Raw genomic sequence first — 20470 nt, forward strand, 5'->3', positions numbered from 1 at the left:
TTCAGTGTAATGTTATTCAAGAGAATGGCAAAAATCTTGTTTACCTTTTCACTTCCCCACTCTTAATTTACATTTTTAAGAAGACATCAGCCAGAAAGATCTATTCTTCATTTAACAATTTGCATTTACTTAGATCAAATGGGAGCAATATCATGCCTACATAAGGCTTGCAGGATAACATACAGTGTATCACATTCGGGGTTCTTGCACATTACTTTAGGTGATTTGTTCTCACCTCACAGGTTGTTCATTTTGACTTTTTTTTTTCTACAGATTGATGTTTTTTCCATTCATGATGAGATTCTCAGACAGTCACTCTGCTAGCTGGGTTAAGAGTCCTGGACTTTATAGAGTAAGACACTTACAAGATAACTGGTCTTGAGCTACTTGTTCAATTGCTTCAAGGTCCGCCTACTTCTCTCACTTGTAAAATTGAGATTAAAATCTCATAATTTAGAAGATTGTAAAAGATGAACGAGTGATCACAACTGCATATACTTCGTAAATTTGAAAGCCTCCTATTCATTTAAAATATTAAGGTTTACTGTTTCTTCTTTTAATCTACTTATTTATTTTTATTTTTTAGGTTTCTTTATTTATTTTGAGAACAAGCAAGCAGGGGAGGGGCAGAGAGAGAGGTAGAGAATCCCAAGCAAGATCCACACTGTCAGCACAGAGCCTGACTAGGGGCATGAACCCAAACCGTGAGATCATGACCTGAGCCTAAAACAAGTCAGATGGTTAACCAACTGTGCCACCAGCCTCCCCTCATCTATTTATTCATTCCTAATGTATGTACTGAAACTGAAACTAGATTTAAGGTCTTTTTTTTTTTTCAGAGAACCTTAGATATAATACTATTTAAAAGACATTTTCTATGACTCTGAAAAAAAATTAATACTCTTAACACTGAGAGGTTCGTTTTTTTTCGATTTTATGACCACACACTCACTCATACATTATTTTTTTCTATAGCAGTAGAGGTGACTGAAAATAATAATGAAAAACACAAAAGTTATTTTCTGTTCTGAGCACATACAATATGCTATGAGAAGTTTTGTGTGAAGCTGATTATTGCTTATAACTTTTAGGAAATGATAAATACAGAAAAGAAATTCTCAGTTGAATTTAATACAAAGCCAATGGACATCTAAATACTGCTTACCAAGAATGCCACATGATTTTTAGCTATTGTTTCATAGGTGTTTAAAATTCCCTTTCTAACCTCACTTTTAAAATGTTTATGCACAACTGATTGCTTTGTGTTTTTATGCAAAGTATCAATAAAAATGTGAAATCTAGCTTAAAAAACTATATATTTCAAACTTCAGTTTCAGTGAATACAGGTTTCCTTTTAGATGTAGTAAAAAGTTCTGTGGTTCAATTGCTCAGGGGTGAGTACATTTCTTTTAAAATATGCTCAGCATTTTAGGGATGAGAATATGTTATTTATGTATGTATGTTTAAAAGTTTATGTACTTATTTTGAGAGAGAGGGAAAGAGTGGGCAGAGGGAAAGAGACAGAAGGGGAGAGAAAATCCCAAGCAGGCTCTGCACTGTCAGTGCAGAGCCCAACACAGGGCTCAAACTCATGAACCATGAGGTCATGCACTGAGCCAAAATCAAGAGTCAGATGCTTATCTGAAGAGCCACTCAGGTGCCCCAAGGGGTGAGGATCTGTCTTCTAAAATGCTGCTATAGAATACCACAGAACTGTGGGCACGGCTCAGTCCTAACAGAGTTTCCTTCATTTGAAAGCAGCCAATGTTCCTTTGCCCAGTTAATTGGCTTTTTCAGACCTCATAACCTTCAATGCAGCAAAATCATAATGAATAACTTGTATATAAGAGTAAGATTGATTATGTCATGCCATGCTTTTACTGAAAAAAATAAAATATATGTGTTGTTTACTATTGAGTTTTATTAGGTCCATGCTGGCATTTCTGTGATGTTCGTTTTTCATTTCAAACTCATGTAGGTAATCAGAGTTGATGATACTAATATTCAAGGTTTAGCATGTATATCTGGATGTGAAGAATAAATTATTAACTTCTTTATCTTCTTGGGAACCGGGCGTAAAAATGCTGTAATTTTCCAGATAAAGGAACCTGAAGATCAGAGACCATTTTTATTCTTAGTTGTCTGTTAGCATCTAGTATAATGACTAACATGGAGTAATGCATACTACACGTTTGTGGAAGGTTTCGTTGTTAAACAGGAGGCAAGAGATTGTTGGCGATGATGACTGCGGTCTTAACCTGCTAGCTTTCCATAATCTCACACATTATTGCTTTGCTCAGATAATTATCTTCTGAACCCTAACTATTCCTAGTGTGCTCTAATTTGACTTCAGGGAATGTGTGCTTCATTTCATGGAATGCCCAACTGCTTGATATCCTACAGACTTGGGTAGAGACCATATCAACTGTCTTAAAATATGATCAACCTGATACCATTGCCAATTTGCTCAGAATTGATTGAAAACAATTTAATCTGGGTTTTATATATAGGCAATAAAGTGCATAGCAAGATTTTTCTATTTCAGGGAGAGGAGGAAGAATACCTCATATTTACATAGTACTTTCCCATGCAATTTATTTAACTAATATTTATTCATTAAAAATGAATAAGGCAGAGCAACTTTCATGAAATTCTATGTAAAATTGTGTATGCAAGTATAAACTTACTTGACGAAGGTTTTAATATCTTTTGTAAATCAGATTTTCAAATGATTTTCTGAATTCTCTTTTCCCCAATTTAGAATCTTTGATGTTGGAATTTTCTGAATAAGGCAGCAGAAGAAAAGAAACCTTTAGCACAAGGTATAATGTGAGTAGAGCTCTGTGTGTATAAGTTTAGGGTGTGTTTTAAAAAAAAAGTCACATCACTTGGAGTGGTTAGAGAGTAGGGAATGATGGAAGACTGAGAGGAAGTTTGTCAGATATGAAAAGCCTTATGGTTTATAGTAATGAATTTAAGCTGTATCCTATGACTAAGAAGAGTAATTACAAACTTCAAAGCAGGAAATAACAATGGACTTCTTTTTCTTTTTCTTTTTCTTTTTTTCTTTTTCTTTTTCCCTTCCTTCCTTCCTTCCTTCCTTCCTTCCTTCCTTCCTTCCTTCCTTCCTCTCTCTCTGTCTCTCTCTTTCTCTCTCTCTCCTCTCTTTCTTTCTTACTAAAAGATGGTGTGGGAGGCCCCTGAGCAGTTCAGTCAATTAAACATCCAATTTTTAATTTCAGCTCAGGTCATTATCTGACAGTTTGTGAGTTCCAGCACTATGTAGGGCTCTGGGCTGACAGCACAGAGCCTGCTTGGGATTCTCTCTCTCTCCGACTCTCTCTGCCCTTCCCTTGCTCTCTCTGTCTCAAAATCAATCAATCAATCAATCAATCAATCAATCAACAAACTTAAAAAAGAGAGAGGTGGGTGTAGAAGGTGTACTCGTGTAGGAGTAATTAGAGGGAGCAGTAAGGATACTGTAATAATTTTAAAAATGGTGGTCAGGTTGCCTAAGGGAAAATGATCAGTGAGAGTAATGTATCAAACAGGAGGAGTCAGGGACAAGGACAAATTCTTGGTGAGGCAAGAGAGCATATGGAGCTCAAGGAAGAAAGGGAGGACAGTTGGAGAAGTAGAACTATGTTGAAGATGTGTGTGGATCTAAGGGGAAGCATTCTCACTTCTTCTGACACACACAAACCATTCAGTCATGGCTGAGAAATTTACGGAATGTTCCCTTTAGGGGTATCCAATATCCAGAGAGGTCAAATTGTTTAAGGATTTACACTAACTAAAGACCATTACAAGGCCACTGGTGACCTCTCTGAAAGCAAATATAACAGATTTGTGGGCACAGAAGTCATAGTTTAGAATAATGAAGAGTAAATTAGACCTGAGCAAGCTTTCATGATGATGATAAACTGCTCTTTGAAGAAATTTAGCCAAAAAGAGAATAATTTAATTCAAGAAATACTTATTGATTATCCATTTGCATCAAGTTCTGTCCTAACTACTATGTTCCCCAGTGGGGTTGGAGCCTGGTGGAGAAAACAGGGACTTAATGAGAAAGCTGAGTGTTAAGATCATGTAAGCACAAGAGGACAGGGGCTAATGTAACAAAGGAGCTGACCTACTTTAGATCAAGGAAGACCTCCCTGGTGAGGAGACAACTAAAATCCGGAAGTTTTATGAGTGGGAGATAACCAGCAAATATGCTGTTACAGCATTCAAAAAAGGGTAAAGAATATTACTGGCTGAGAAATATGTAAAAGGATAGAAAACAAGACAGATGATCAAGTTTTTAAATTGCAAGATAAAATCATACCCATACAAGTTTAGGTATAACTTTCATGGACTAACCACCTCATGTAAAAAATAGAACAATACCAATAATATCGAAGCACTGTGTGTTCTGATTCGTGGGTATCCCTCCCTCTTTCTTCAGTATATACAAGTAGGAACATATATATTACATAGTCAACATATAATTACTATTATGAATTTGGTATGTACTTATCTTGCTTTATATTAATATATGTGTATGTGTCTAATTCATATGTTGTTCAATGTTAATTTCTCAATTTTATGTAAATGGAATCTTATTACATATGTTATTTTATGATTTTCTTTTTTTCATTCAACATGATGTTTTGAGAGCCATCCATACTTATTCTTGTAGCTGAGGTAAATTCATTTTAATTAGTGTATAGTTGTCCACTGTAAAAGATATCAAAATTTCTGTGTCCATCTATTAGGTATTTTTGTTTGCTTGTTTTCAGAATTTTGCTTTACCAACAATATAGCTCTACAAATTCTTTTATATCACTTGTTGCCCAAGTGTGAAAATTTTCTGAGGCTTTTACCTCGGAGTAGAATTCTGGGTTATTGGATATAAACATGCTTAACATTACAATGTAATACCAAAATGTTTTTGAGATGATAGTTTTTGAGGACCTGAAAGAATTTGAGATTATTGGAATAGAGACAGAATGGTTATGAGGAAATAAAATCAAGGGAAAATTTTTCAGTGTGTGTGTGTGTGTGTGTGTGTGTGTGTGTGTGTGTGTGGTTTATACGTTTTCAGCAAAAGAAACATATAAGCATATTTATGAGAGCACATGGGAGGACACCAGTCGAAGGAAAGATTCTGATGATAAAAGTGAGAAACTGCATGATTAATGCTATAAGGTCCCAAAGGAGGCAGGAAGGAGAATATGAGTTCAAGATCATAAATGAGAGGGAAGAAACTGAAGCTCAGAGACATCAAGAAATAGAGATCTAAAGACTAGAGTGCAAAAACAGAGAATAAAAAGAATCTTCCAGTTACACTCGTGGTGTTTCTTTCCATTGGTTAAAACTGGTAACAAACAAATAGTGCAATTTTGTATATGCACTATACATGTGTTACAGGTTTTCCCATGGACTAACTCATGCCAACAGAGAAAAAAACAGTGTAAATTAAGTCCCTAAGCACTGTGTAAATATTTGAAAGCTTCTCTCTTGGAGTTATTCCTTGAAGAATATCTCTTGCAATTATGCTAGTCACCGTTTTCCACAGGCATTAAGACGGCTCAGTTGCCTTTGTAAAGGAACAGAGCTATATTCTTCAAAGGGATGCATATCTGCTTAAATATTCTTTTCCTTATACTATTGCTTTTATTACAACAATAGTCAGGGGAACTGTATTTGACCTTTACGTTGAACATTACCCACACAAGGACCAACTTGGGAAAATTCAAACATTTGAGATGTGTCCATGAACAGCTATTTGAGTCAGGTGGAATGACTGTATCTATTAATCAACTGCTCATGAAGAGGTGTGCATGATGGCTTTTACACATTTTTGCAAAATCCATATGTGTGTATGTGTGTATATATATATATGTATATAACATTCTGGATGTATATTATCTATAAATGTATATTTCATATATATGTTTATATCAAATATGTATAAAATATTTGTGTTATCTTTCAAAACTATTGTTAATTCTTTTAGATGGTTAGACTTTTACAGAAAGTTAATTTTTCTGAAGTTGGAACATGTGTTTCAAGATTCTACCTTTTGCCTGAAGAAATGGCTTTACAGGGACCTTTTTTAAAATGTGCTGATAGGTAAAAATTAATCAAGGGAAGGATAAATGTTTCCAGACTTTTGCTACTGTTTGTATCTTGGCTAGACAAGCCTATCTTTGGTTATTATTATTCCAGTCTGCCTAATTTTCTTCTCATTTAATGACTCTGTTATATGTGTCTGCTTTGTGTTTTTCAAATACTTAATCATCTACTTGTTTTGTCCCAAAGAAACTTTTTTATTTATAGATGCAGCTTGAATATATATGTGTTGCTTCTTCACTATTTGATACCCCTTGAGGATAATCTCACTAAAAAATACTTCCTGTTCCCTTCCCCTTGAAGTCAATATTCATGCCTTGTTTGTGTTGCTGTTGGAGGTCAAAACAGCAAAAATCCTATATATCTGCTGGTCTTAGCTTTAGTTAGAAGCAGGCAGCTGTAAGTTTGAAAAACTCTACATAATTTATATGGTGTGGGCAATATCTTTAGCAGTCTGCATGAAAAAGATTTCGAGTAAAGGCTCGCTGCTCGTCCACTCTAATGTAACACCCTCTATATCTCATATGAGGTCATCAGAATCACACATGCATTTATTCCTTTGGAAAAACTGCCATGTGAGGAACATATTAAAGCTCGACATGATTTTTCCATTGCTGCCAGCTCTAAGGTCACAAACAACTCTAACCTTAGCTGGAAAGATAACACTTTATTTCTTATGGTCTTTTAAGAGGAAGGGTTTCCATTTTCTTTAGAACCCAGGTCACCTTAGAAAAGATTTGTGATTACTATTTAAAAGAGAGTGTTTTAGCTTCTGGCTAAAACTCCTGATTTTTATACCAGTTTGGTTTCAGCATCTCTTCTGTCCTTTGTTCCTGGTGGGGTACAAAGGGCCACAATACATCATAAAATGATATTTTCTACCTCCACTCACCCACTCCGTAGATGTGCTTGAAAATACAAGTTAGAAGAAAAAAAGTTATACAGAATTCATGTGCCCAGATTTACAGTGGGATTTTGAAAAGATCCTATTGCAAACTGAAAAGTTATAAGCTGGCCTCCCCAAACTCATTGCTGATAACCTGCTTCATCTGTCTTATGTCTGGGAGCCAAGCTTAACTCAGAAATGAGGAACCTTTCCAACTCTGAAGTCAACATGAGAAGAAACAGTGATGGTGTAGGTAGGAGATGATTTATACACCTCCGACTCCTCTTACGTTTCTCAGACACCCATGGAAATATTTCAGTGACTTTTGTGCCTTATTTATGCCCAGAATAGTTTGACTTTTTTTTTTTTTTGCTTTCAGTAGATTCGTGACTACATTGACTCTAGGGGCTCATTTAATGAGTTCTTTTTTTAGAGAAATCATATGGGAAATTTTCAAAGTATGTTCTCAGTCATTCTCTCATTTAGGTACATTAGACAATTACACATTAAACAGATTAAATTTTCCTATTGAAAAAACTGAAGCTGAAAGTAATTAAAATAACCTTTTCAAGGTCACATGATTAATAAATTATAGAGTGGAATTCTAGATTCCTGACTCTTAATCCAGTACTTTTTATTATGTACTCTATGTTATGTTGAAATATGAAAAATTTTTCTCAATTCACATTTAGAATCTTACCCTGACATTTCATGTTTAATGTCTTTCCTGGTTAAAATCATGCTTAAACAAATTTGCTTTAGCCGATTCTCAACTGCACAAAAGCCCCTTTATCTGCATTAATATAAATCAATTAACCTTCTTTACTTTCTGCTGAAAGTTCAAAATGTCAAATGAATTGGCCATTAACTTTGACTGTGTGCCCAGTGTACTAACAACAATAAAAACAAACATCTACCTGATGTGCTCAATGTGCTATTATTATGAATTCAGTTTTCTTATGCATTCCTAACGGAGGGCCATTGGGGGTTGGCCCTGGTATATCGTACAGTGGCAAGGTTTTGCTGATAGAGAAGCTGTTACAAGATATTCCACTGCAAGAAAGACTATGATCATTTCGAATAGTTTTCTCTCCCCAAGTTTTTATTGAAATTCCAACTAGTTAACATACAGTCCATTCGAATGGTTTTTAAATAGTCTTCTTCCAACAGGAAGGGGCAAGAATTCCAGCATTCTGTACACCAAACGAGTGCATATTCGGGGTGAAATTCTCACAAGTACACAATGGGAAGATGCAATTTACACAGAGCTTAGCAAATGACTTATTAAATTTCATTTTTTCTCTAGGAGGTATAATAAAAACCATCAACTTATTTCACTGAGCAAGAGGCCATCTGTAGCTGTTTGAAACAACTAAAATTAGACACACTGCAAAGAAGTTAGCTGGAGTTTCAAAGATGGCATACTTCAAGTTTTTCTTCTTCCCTTTTCTCCTTCCCCCTCTCCCTTTCACTTCCTTCCCTCTTTCCCCTTTTCCTGTTTCTTTCTTTTTTTTATTTTTTATTTTTTAAAATTTACATCCAAGTGAGTTAGCATATAGTGCAGCAATGATTTCAGGAGTAGATTCCTTAGTGCCCCTTACCCATTTAGCCTATCCCCCCTCCCACAACCCCTCCAGTAACCCTCAGTTTGTTCTCCATATTTATGAGTCTCTTCTGTTTTGTCCCCCTCCCTGTTTTTATATTATTTTTTGTTTCCCTTCCCTTATGTTCATCTGTTTTGTCTCTTAAAGTCCTCATATGAGTGAAGTCATATGATTTCTGTCTTTCTCTGACTAATTTCACTTAGCCTAATACCCTCCAGTTCCATCCACATAGTTGCAAATGGCAAGATTTCATTCTTTTTGATTGGCGAGTAATACTCCATTGTGTGTGTGTGTGTGTGTGTGTGTGTGTGTATACCACATCTTCTTTATCCATTCATCCATCGATGGACATTTGGGCTCTTCCCATCCTTTGGCTATTGTTGATAGTGCTGCTATAAACATGGTGGTGCATGTGTCCATTAAAAACAGCACACCTGTATCCCTTAGATAAATGCCTAGTAGTGCAATTGCTGGGTCATAGGGTAGTTCTATTTTTAGTTTTTTGAGGAACCTCCATACTGTTTTCCAGAGTGGCTGCACCAGCTTGCATTCCCACCAATAATGCAAAAGAGATCCTCTTTCTTCACATCCTCGCCAACATCTGTTGTTGCCTGAGTTGTTCATGTTAGCCATCCTGACAGGTGTAAGGTGGTATCTCATTGTAGTTTTGATTTGTATTTCCCTGATGATGAATGATGTTGAGCATTTTCTCATGTGTCAGTTGGCCATCTGGATGTCCTCCTTGGAGAAGGGTCTCTTCATGTCTTTTGTCCATTTCTTCACTGGATTATTTGTTTCTTGGGTGTTGAGTTTGATAAGTTCTTTATAGATTTTGGAGACTAACCCTTTATCTGCTATGTCATTTGCAAATATCTTCTCCCATTCTGTCGGTTGCCTTTTAGTTTTGCTGATTGTTTCCTTCACTGTGCAGAAGCTTTTTATTTTGATGAGGTCCCAGTAGTTCATTTTTGCTTTTGTTTCCCTTGCCTCTGGAGACATGTTGAGTAAGAAGTTGCTGCAGGCAAGATCAGAGGTTTTTGTCTGCTTTCTCCTCGAGGATTTTGATGGCTTCCTGTCGTACATTGAGGTCTTTCATCCATTTTGAGTTTATTTTTATGTATGGTGTAAGAAAGTGGTCCAGGTTCATTCTTCTGCATGTCGCTGTCCAGTTTTCCCAGCACCACTTGCTGAAGAGACTGTCTTTATTCCATTGGATATTCTTTCCTGCTTTGTGAAAGATTAGTTGGCCATATGTTTGTGGGACCATTTCTTGGTTCTCTAATCTGTTCCATTTATCTGAGTGTCTGTTCTTGGGCCAGTACCATACTGTCTTGATGATTACAGCTTTGTAGTATAGCTTGAAGTCTGGGATTGTGATGCCTCCTGCTTTGGTTTTCTTTTTCAAGATCGCTTTGGCTATTTGGGGTCTTTTCTGGTTCCATACAAATTTTAGGATTATTTGTTCTAGTTCTGTGAAGAATGCTGGTGTAATTTTGATAGGGATTGCATTGAGTATGTAGATTGCTTTGGGTAGTATCAACTTTTAACAATATTTGTTCTTCCTATCCAGGAGCATGGAATCTTTTTCCATTTTTTTTGGTGCCTTCTTCAATTTCTTTCATAAGCTTTCAATAGTTCTCAGCATATAGATTTTTCACCTCTTTGGTTAGATTTATTCCTAGGTATTTTATGGTTTTTGGTGCAATTGTAAATGGGATCGATTCCTTGATTTCTCTTTCTGTCGCTTCATTGTTGGTGTATAGGAATGCAACCAATTTCTGTGCGTTGATTTTGTATTCTGCACTTCGCTGAATTCATGAATGAATTCTAGCAGTTTTTGGTGGGATTTTTTGGGTTTTCCATATAGAGTATCATGTCATCTGTGCAGAGTGAAAGTTTGATCTCCTCCTGGCCGATTTGAATGCCTTTTATTTCTTTGTGTTGTCTGGTTGTGATCTCTCCTCTTTCATTCTTGATTTTATTATTTGGGTCCTTTCCTTTTTCTTTTTGATCAAACTGGCTGGTGGTTTATCAATTTTGTTAATTCTTTCAAAGAACCAACTCCCGATTTCATTTGTCTGTTTTACTGTTTTTTTTTGTTTTTTTGTTTTTTTTGGTGTCGATAGCATTAATTTCTACTCTAATCTTTATTATTTCCTGTCTTCTGCTGGTTTTGGGTTTTATTTGCTGTTCTTTTTCCAGTTCCTTAAGGCGTAAGGTTAGGTTATGTATCTGAGATCTTTCTTCCTTCTTTAGGAAGGCCTGGATTGCTATATACTTTCCTCTTATGACAACCTTTGCTGCATCCCAGAGGTTTTAGGTTGTGGTGTTATCATTTCCATTGACTTCCATATACTTTTTAATTTCCTCTTTAACTTCTTGGTTAGCCCACTCATTCTTTAATAGGATATTCTTCAGTCTCCAGGTATTTGTTACCTTTCCAAATTTTTTCTTGTGGTTGATTTCAAATTTCATAGTGTTGTGGTCTGAAAATATGCACGGTATGATCTAGATTTTTTGTACTTACTTAGGACTGATTTGTGTCCCAGTATATAGTCTATACTGGAGAACGTTCCATGTGACCTGGAGAAGAATGTATATTCTGCTGCTTTAGGATGAAATGTTCTGAATATATCCATTAAGTCCATCTGGTCCAGTGTGTCATTCAAAGCCATTGTTTCCTTGTTGATTTTTTGATTACATGATCTGTCCATTGTTGTGAGTGGGGTGTTGAAGTCTCCTACTATTATGGTATTACCATCAATGAGTTTCTTTATGCTTGTGATTAATTGATTAATATATTTGGGTGCTTCTACATTTGGCGCATAAATGTTTACAATTGTTAGATCCTCTTGGTGGATGCACCCCTTGATTATGATATAATGCCCTTTTGCATCTCTCTCTCTCTCTCTCTCTCTTTTTTTTTTTTTTTGCATCTCTTGATACAGTCTTTATTTTAAAGTCTAGATTGTCTGATATAAGTATGGCTACTCTGGGTTTCTTTTGTTGACCATTAGCATGATAGATGGTTCTCCGTCCCCCTATTTTCAATGAGAATGTATCTTTAGGTCTAAAGTGGGTCTCTTGTAAACAGCATATATATGGATCTTGTTTTCTTATTCATTCTGCTACCCTACGTCTTTTGATTGGAGCATTGAGTCCACTGATGTTTAGAGTGAGTATGAAAGATATGAATTTATTGCCATTATGATGCTTGTAGAGTTGGAATTTCTGGTGGTGATCTCTGGTGCTTTCTAATCTTTGTTGCTTATTCTATTGCTATTCTAATCTTTGTTATTTATTCATTTATTTATTTATTCTCTCTCTATACATATTTTTTCATCTTTCTCCCCTCAGAGAGTCCCCCGTAAAATTTCTTGCAGGGCTGATTTAGTGATCACAAACTCCTTTAATTTTTGTTTGTCTAGGAAACTTTTTATCTCTCCTTCTATTTTGAATGACAGTCTTGCTGGATAAAGAATTCTTGGCTGCATATTTTTCTGATACAGCACACTGAATATATCTGCTACTCCTTTCTGGCCTGCCAAGTTTCTGTGGATAGGTCTGTTTCAAACCTGATCTGTCTTCCCTTGTAGGTTAGGGACTTTTTTCCCCTTGCTGCTTTCATGATTCTCTCCTTGCCTGAGTATTTTGTGAATTTGACTATGATATGCCTTGTTGATGGTCAGTTTTTGTTGAATGTAATGGGGGTCCTTGTGCTTCCTGGATTTTGATGTCTGTGGTTTTCCCCAGGTTAGGAAAGTTTTCCGCTGTGATTTGCTCACATAACCCTTCTACTCCTATTTCTCTCTCTTCCTCTTCTGGGACCCCTATGATTCTGATATTGTTCCTTTTTAATGAGTCACTGATTTCTCTAATTCTTAAATCGTGCTCTTTTGCCTTAATCTCCCTCTTTTTTACTGCTTTGTTATTCTCTATAAGTTTGTCCTGTATACCACTGATTCTCTGTTCTGCTTTGTGCATCCTTGCCCCCGCTGCATCCATCGGTGATTGCAGCTCAGTTATAGCATTTTTAATTTTATTCTAGCTATTTTTTACTTATTTTATCTCTGCACAAAGGGATTCTAATCTATTTTCAACTCCAGCTAGTATTCTTATTATCGTGATTCTAAATTCTGGTTCAGACATCTTGCTTGTATATGTGTTGGTTAAATCCCTGGCTGTCGTTTCTTCGTGCTCTTTCTTTTGGGGTTAATTCCTTCATTTTGTCATTTTGAAGGGATAAAAGGAATTAATGAGGTAGAAAAATTGAAACTAAAAAAATTAAAATTAAAAAATAAAAACATACACACAAAAATTGAATAAATGATGCTAGATCCTAGGTGTGTTTTAGTCTGGGTGTTGAAAGTGGTTTGACCGATTAGAGAAAAAAAAGAGGGGGGAGGGAAGAAAAAAGAAAGAAATCATTTGAGTATTTGAAAAATTGAATACACTGAAGTAGACTAAAATGAGATGATGGGAGTAAAATAGAATTTGAAAAAAATATACACAAAATTAAAGAATATAGTAGAAAAACATTAAAAAATATCTAATAAAAATTAAAAATAAAATGAATTTTTTCTGTATTCAAGAAAAAGAAAAATGAAAAAGAGAAAAAAGATTTAAAAAAGAAAAAAGAGGAAATCGTTTGAAAATTTGAAACAGTGAATACACCATGTAGACTAAATTAAATGATGGAAGGAAAATAGAATTTGAAAAAAAATACATAAAAGCCAAAAATATAGTAAAAAAATTAAATAAAATATTTTTAATATAAATTGAAAGTAAAAATTAAGTTTTTCTTATTCTGCATTCAAGAAAAAGAAAATAAATGAAAAATAGAAAAAAGAAAAAGAAAGAATAAAGAGAAAAGAAAAGGAAATTGTTTGAAAATTTGAAAAGGTGAATACCCTGAAGTTGACTAAAATAAAATGATGGAAGCAAAATAGAATTTGAAAAAAGTTACACAAAAGTAAAAAATGTAGTAATAAAAATTAAAGAAAAGTAATTTTTAAAATTTTTTTTAACATTTATTTATTTTTGAGACAGAGAGAGACAGAGCATGAACGGGGCAGGGTCAGAGAGAGGGAGACACAGAATCTGAAACAGGCTCCAGGCTCTGAGCTTTCAGCACAGAGCCCGACACGGGGCTTGAACCCACGGACTGTGAGATCATGACATGAGCCGAAGTCGGCCGCTCAAACGACTGAGCCACCCAGGTGCCCCAAGAAAAATATTTTTAATAAAAGTTGGAAATAAAAATGAATTTTTTCTCTTTCTGTATTTAAGAAAAAGAAGTGTAAAGGAGAAAAAAAAAAGACAGAAATTTGAATAGATGCACCGGCTAACAGATTGAAGTAGGACTGGAGTTACTTCGTTTTCCCCTGGAAGTCAGTCTATGTAGCGCTTTAGAGTCCATAAACTAAGCCAGTGGTGAGACTTGTGTTCTTGAGGAGCGAAGTTGGCCCAGTTGGGTGGGGCTCAGTGTAATGGCTCCGCTCTCCACTAGATGGCGATGGTAGCCTAGTGGGGTGGATTGTTGCGCGCTCCTAGGTGCATATGCGCATGCGCGGGGGCGGTGAAAAATGGCGCTACTCACCTACCCATCTGTTCTCCTGGATCAGCAATCGCACATCTGTCCTCTGTCTTCAGCTTTCGTCCACGCCCGCTTTTTCACTGTCTGTGACCAGGCCCCAGACAGTACCTCTCTCCCGAATTTTGTCTCAGATGCAGCCATTTTGCCCAGCCCCTTACTTCTGAAGGACTGCGGCTTTGACCTGTCCCGCCCCTCTGCGGAAGGGTCTCACTGAGCAATGACCTAATGAGCAATGGCTGAATGTCGGCTGCACCCAGGAACGCTTGCTGGACCCCGCTGCTGTCGGTGCCCCAGGACTATGGCCAGGTGCCAGCCCGCCTCAGAAAACTTTCGCGAGATAGTGTAGCAGCAGCGTTTCAGGGATTATGGAAAATCACAACACACATCTGGCACCAGGTTTCACCTTTAACAACCTTGTTCCTGCACCAGCGAGTGTAGCCGTTTTCTGGGGTCTGCTGGGACCAGGTGGCTTCAACAGTCTCTATCTACCACATGTCCTTCCAGCAGTGGAACTGCTTTTCCCTGTGTGGCCCAAGAACCTCCCAGCCTCCACTCTGTTCCTGGGGATTCGCCCTTCTCACCAGAGCACCTCCAGGTATCGAGCTGCGGAGTTGCAGACTTTGTGCTCCCCTTGTTTACAGTCTTAATGGAATTTAAACCCTGTCCTTTCTCCCTTTTTAGTTTAGTCCCTGTGGTTGTTTCCAATTTTCCACTTTCTCTTCAGCTGCTTTTGGGGAGGGGTGCTCTTCCCGTATTCTCCCCCTTCCCCAGTCTCCGTCATCTCTCTGCCCGCAAAAGTGGCTCCCTACCCTCTGCGGCTTTTTTGCTCCCCAAATTCACCTCTTCGTGCCATGTACCTGCTGAATTCTGTGGTTCAGGTTGTGCAGATTGTTGTGTGAATCCTCCAATCAGCTTTCTAGATTTGTAGGATGGTTTAGTGTTGGTCTGGCTGTATTTCATGGACGCGAGACACACAAAAAAACTTCCATGCTGTTTCGCCATCTTGGCTCCTCAGGCTGTTTTTTTTCTTTCTTGATGAAAGAAATGTTGAATCTCAAATGCAAACTGTCACAGTTTTATAAAGTTCAGAGCATGTTATATAACTGCATATACTTTCTCCATTTTTTTGTTCTCAATTGGTTAACAGTTGACTAACTACCCTAACATACCACATGGTGTGTAACATGGTCCTCCTACCAAGGCCTGATTTCTCACTGTTTACACAGGCAACTCACTGCATGAGTTCTTCAAAATCTGAGCCGGTCTACACCTTATGCAAGGAGGCAAATCTCCAGATCAAATGCTTGAATGTCGTGGGACTAACAAATGCTCTAGAAAGTGTCTCAGTGATGACCCTTAACTTCTGAACTTCTCTCTTCAAGAATTTGTAATCAGCAGTTCATCAACCAAGGCATGGTTTCTTCTTGCCTGGCTTGTGCCAATAAGTAGCTTCCCGTTCGGATTTATACCTTCTGTGTCTCTCTTCTAATAAAGTTTCCAAGGTGATCTTCTTAAAATGTAAGCAATCGAGTAATTTCTTGCTTTAAATCCATCATGGGTTTCCCTTTGCACTTGATGGTAGACACGTTTGGTTGACCTGAGGACCTTATATGAACTGGCCCCTGAATATCTCTCCCACTGAGGTTCGTTCTTTGTTCCTACTTGTCACTATGGTTCTGCCACTTGGCTTTGTTTTATTTTGGAAATTCTGTGCACGCACATTCCTCCCGCTTCTGAAAAGCTTTTCCCCTGCCTCTTGCTAAGGCTGAATTGTGCTTATCTCTAAGTCAAGGATGGGCAAAGTTCTGTAAAAGCTCAGTAAAAAATATTTAGTCTCCTGGGTCGTACAGTCACTGTTGCCAACTCAGCCTTTGGAGAATGAAAGCTCTTAATGAAAGAGCAGGTTTGTGTTCCAATAAAGTTTTATTTGTGGACACTAAAATTTGAATTTTGTATAATTTTCATTTGCAGTACTTCCCTTAAAATTTTTTTTTGTGGACACTTGGTGCCTCAGTCAGTTAAGCCTCCCACTCTTGATTTCCACTTAGATCATGATCTCACAGTTGGATCTCACAGGTAGAGTCTGCTTAAGATTCTCTCTCTCCCTCCCTCTCCCTCTGCCCTTTCCACACACATGCATGCACACTCTCTCTCTCTCAAAAAATTTTGTTTTTATTGTTAAAGAAATATTCTTAGCTCAAGGGCACCAAAATAGGTGGTGTGGCTTGCAGGCCCCTTTGTGTAATGTTTAACTTATAAGTCATTTTGTAAAAACTTTCCCTAACTTGTCTAAGTCTATTCCTTAACTTCAGCACTGTTACTTTAATTTATATTACCTTTTGTTTTCTTTTGGTAATTATTTCCTGATATTTTTTTGTTTATTTATTGTCTTTTCATTTAGTTACATGTTTCCTGATTTTTTTTTAATTTTTAAATTTTTTTTATTATTTATTTATTTAAATATGAAATTTATTGTCAAATTGGTTTCCATGAAACACCCAGTGCTCATCCCAACAGGTGCCCTCCTCAATGCCCATCACCCACTTTCCCCTCCCTCCCATCCCCTATCAACCCTCAGTTTATTCTCAGGTTTTTTTTTTTTAAATGTTTATTTATTTTTGAGAGAGAGAGAGAAAGAGAGAGAGTGCAAGCGGGTGAGGGGCAGAGAGAGAGAGAGACAGAATTGGAAGCAGGTTCCAGGCTCTGAGTTGTCAGCACAGAGCCCAAGGCGGGGCTGAAACATATGAATCATACGTTCCCATATGAATCATATGCCCCTACGTGTTCCCTGATCTTGACTGTTCTGTTAATCTCTGTACATTAATTGTATAGTCACAATTAAAATAATGCCTGGTACATGGCAAATGCTCAGTATTTGTTGACTAAATTAATTAATTTTGTTAACTCATTTCAAGTACTTTAAAAACAGCTATGTCAAACTATTTTATGTATTTTAAGACACTGAGACTGGAACTTAACACAAACATCCTGTTATCTTTCTCACCGTGTCCTGTCTTCAAGATAAATTTGAGAGAATATTTACTCTTATTTGTTCAATCTACAAATAACAGTGCGCATAACAGTGCAAAAAAAACCCCCAAAAAACAAACAAAAAAAACAACCCACAATACCATGTATACATTCACACTGTGTACCATATTTTGTTTACAAAGAGGTCATAAAAAGAGACAATGCATTAGAATAGTCTTAAGAAGACTTTTATTTGACCTTCTGATTACAGTCATTGTCACAGAAATGGATTCCTGTGGTATCACTTGAAAGTCTCATGACATGTCTTTGAAGGCATGTCTGGACAAAGAACCAGGAGGCAGCAATAATTTTGGTGGTCAGTGTTGTTGTTCATCTGGTACCTTACTCTTCCTGACCCTTTCTCGGTAGCAGAGCCTCTGTGTGACTGTGTGCCCAGGAAAGCTGACCCTATTTTAGCCTCAAAGTGAATATGAGTGAATATTGATTAGTCTTAGCCAGTCTTTTTTTTTTTAATGTTTATTTATTTTTGACAGAGAGAGAGAGAGAGAGAGAGAGAGAGACAGAGCATGAGCAGGGGAGGGACAGAGAGAGAGAGAGGCACAGAATCTGAAGCAGGTTCCAAGCTCTGAGCTGTCAGCACAGAGCCTGATGAGGGGCTCTAACTCACAGACCATGATATCATGACCTGATCTGAAGTCAGATGCTTAACTGGCTGAGCCACTCAGGCACCCCTGTTTTGTTTTTTTTTTTTTTTGAGCGGGGGAGGGGCAGAGAGAGAGAGGGAGACACAGAATCCAAAGCAGGCTCCAGGCTCTGAGCTGTCAGCACAGAACCCCACACAGGGGCTCCAACTCAGGGACCGCAAGATCATGAGCTGAGCCGAAGTCGGATGCTCAAGCGACTGAGCCGCCCAGGCGCCCCTACTCCTAGCCAATCTTGATAATTTCATCCTCCCTGCTAATGGAATCACCAGGCAGGGGCCAATAGCACCGACAGGGGTTTGTTAGGGGCTTTTGTGAGATATGTTCCTCCCTGTCAAAAAAGAGATGCTGCCTGGGGAGCTAGAAACTCCTTTCCAGTTCTGTGAAATAACGAAACATTCTCTTGACTAGGCTAGTGATTTTCTGACTGTAATGTGCATCTGAATCACTTGGGGATCTTGTTACATCTAGGATTTTAATTCAGCAAATCTGTACGCTCCCAAGTGAGGCTGATGCTGTATTTCCAGGGCCTACACTTTAAGTAGCAAGGCCTTAGGCGTCTGTTTTGACCTTCTGAGAGCTGAAAGCACCTTACACAAACCAAATCTGCGTTAAAGAATAGGAAGCTGATTTCTCTCTGTCTCCATTTATATTAGTTATACTAATAAGTATAGATTACATAACTTTATGTTTTAATCAGGAAAAAAAAAAAACAATGACTCTGCCTCTCTCTGAAAAAAGTAGTCAAGCCACTAGAGGCTGTCTCCTGTGATAGTTATGTGAAAATAAAAGCTTTTGTTGAAACTTTAGCATTGTGTTTATACTTGATAGTGATATAATTTTTTCATCATAACTTTTCAAAAATGATAAATGTTGGAAACACATCAGGTGGATTTTGAAAGATACATTTACTAATAGATATGTTCATTTGGAAATTCAATCAATTAAAAGGAAAGTTTGCTCAGCTAAACTTTGGGGTAGGCATGCAAACTACCATTTTTTTGTTGTTACACTAAATTTTTTTCAAGTGTTCTTTTGGAGTTATGTCAGCATAGACTGAAATGTATCAGAGCAGAGACAAAAGAAGCAAGATAGTAAAAAAGTGAAGATCCATTTAAAAACTAAGAAAAATCCCATTTTCTAATTTTAGGCCTTTAATTTTGGTATGTTAAGGCATGGCTTGTCTGGAACAATGCAAAGATTGTAGAGATGCTGTTTTAAAATGAGCAGGAACAATGAACAAAATTGCATCAGTGCCAAGAAATTCACCTGGGAAGATACAAATGACAGCTTGAGGATGAAAACTGTTTGCATCTCATGGTAAACACAAGATGACTTTCTCCAATTATTGCTTGTTACTTGCAGGATATAATATTCTTTGTATATATTGCAATTATTACTGTCAGTGCAATATCATTTGTCTAATGACTTAAAAATATGTTTTGCATGATGCAAGTGACTGTGGCAAAGAAATCTAATTTCGTCACATTCTTTTCTTTATATTTTCCAAATCAAAATAAAGGTTATGTCAGAAGCAAAAGTTCATTCTTTTCTGAGAATGAGTAACAAGCTAGATTAGCAGCCAACCCACATTCACTGCCAATTGATGGGTCACGAAACAAGTTCAGCAATCCAGGAACACAATGTTAATTTTGGCCAGTCTTTAAGAATGTTTGTCCAAATATTCAGGGTGGAGCTAACTATAGTTTTTTTCTTTATGCTAGCAAGATGCTTAAAATAAACTCGTCTGCAAATCTTCCTACGAGCACTTATTCTCTGATGAAATTGTAAGAGAACGTTTTTTGAAATTTCATAAATTTTCCTAGGCATTTAATCAGATACATTTCTACAAAAACCTAGGATTTGGTCTAAAAGAGACAAGGAATTGGGATGGTTGTCTAGACCCCACCTTGTTAGGCAATCATTACTAAGGACAGATTTATGTTTTCTTGATCCTATTGAATCAATGATAGCTCAGTCCTCTCTGAATTGTAGAATGCTTCAAGTCTCTAACTCTATGCTGACTTTGAGTGCTATAGATTTATAGACAGCGATATCTACTGCTGTACTCAGTGCTGGATAATTCCCATGCTCTTTTGCTTTTGTGTCATATGGCTTATTTATGTGTTTTATATACATAGTGCATATTGCATAATTTTAATATACTATTATAGATATTAAATAACAAATGTATTTTAGAATAAGGATTATAGGCCAACATAGAAATATCACTTAATTCTTTAATAATTATAGTCACATATGCTCACAAAGGAAAAATGTTTAATAAAGAAATAAACAAAATTAACAAATGTTTTCTAAATATCCTTAAATAAAAAGTTGAATAAAAAGCTCAAGAAAGAGTCTACATCATCACAAATGTTGTGGATTCATGCTGCCAACATAGTTGATTGGATGCAACAATGACAAATAAGCGAAAACAGATCATTTTCATTTAAAACTTGTTTGGATGCACTGTATAAAACAAATGTACTGACACTCAGCCAATTGGAGCAGACAAAGTCTTCTAAACCAAGTTATACATGCTGGGCCCTATTGTGTAATCTCATCCTGGACT

This window comes from Acinonyx jubatus, chromosome B4 (assembly GCF_027475565.1).
Source record: "Acinonyx jubatus isolate Ajub_Pintada_27869175 chromosome B4, VMU_Ajub_asm_v1.0, whole genome shotgun sequence".
NCBI lineage: Eukaryota > Metazoa > Chordata > Mammalia > Carnivora > Felidae > Acinonyx > Acinonyx jubatus.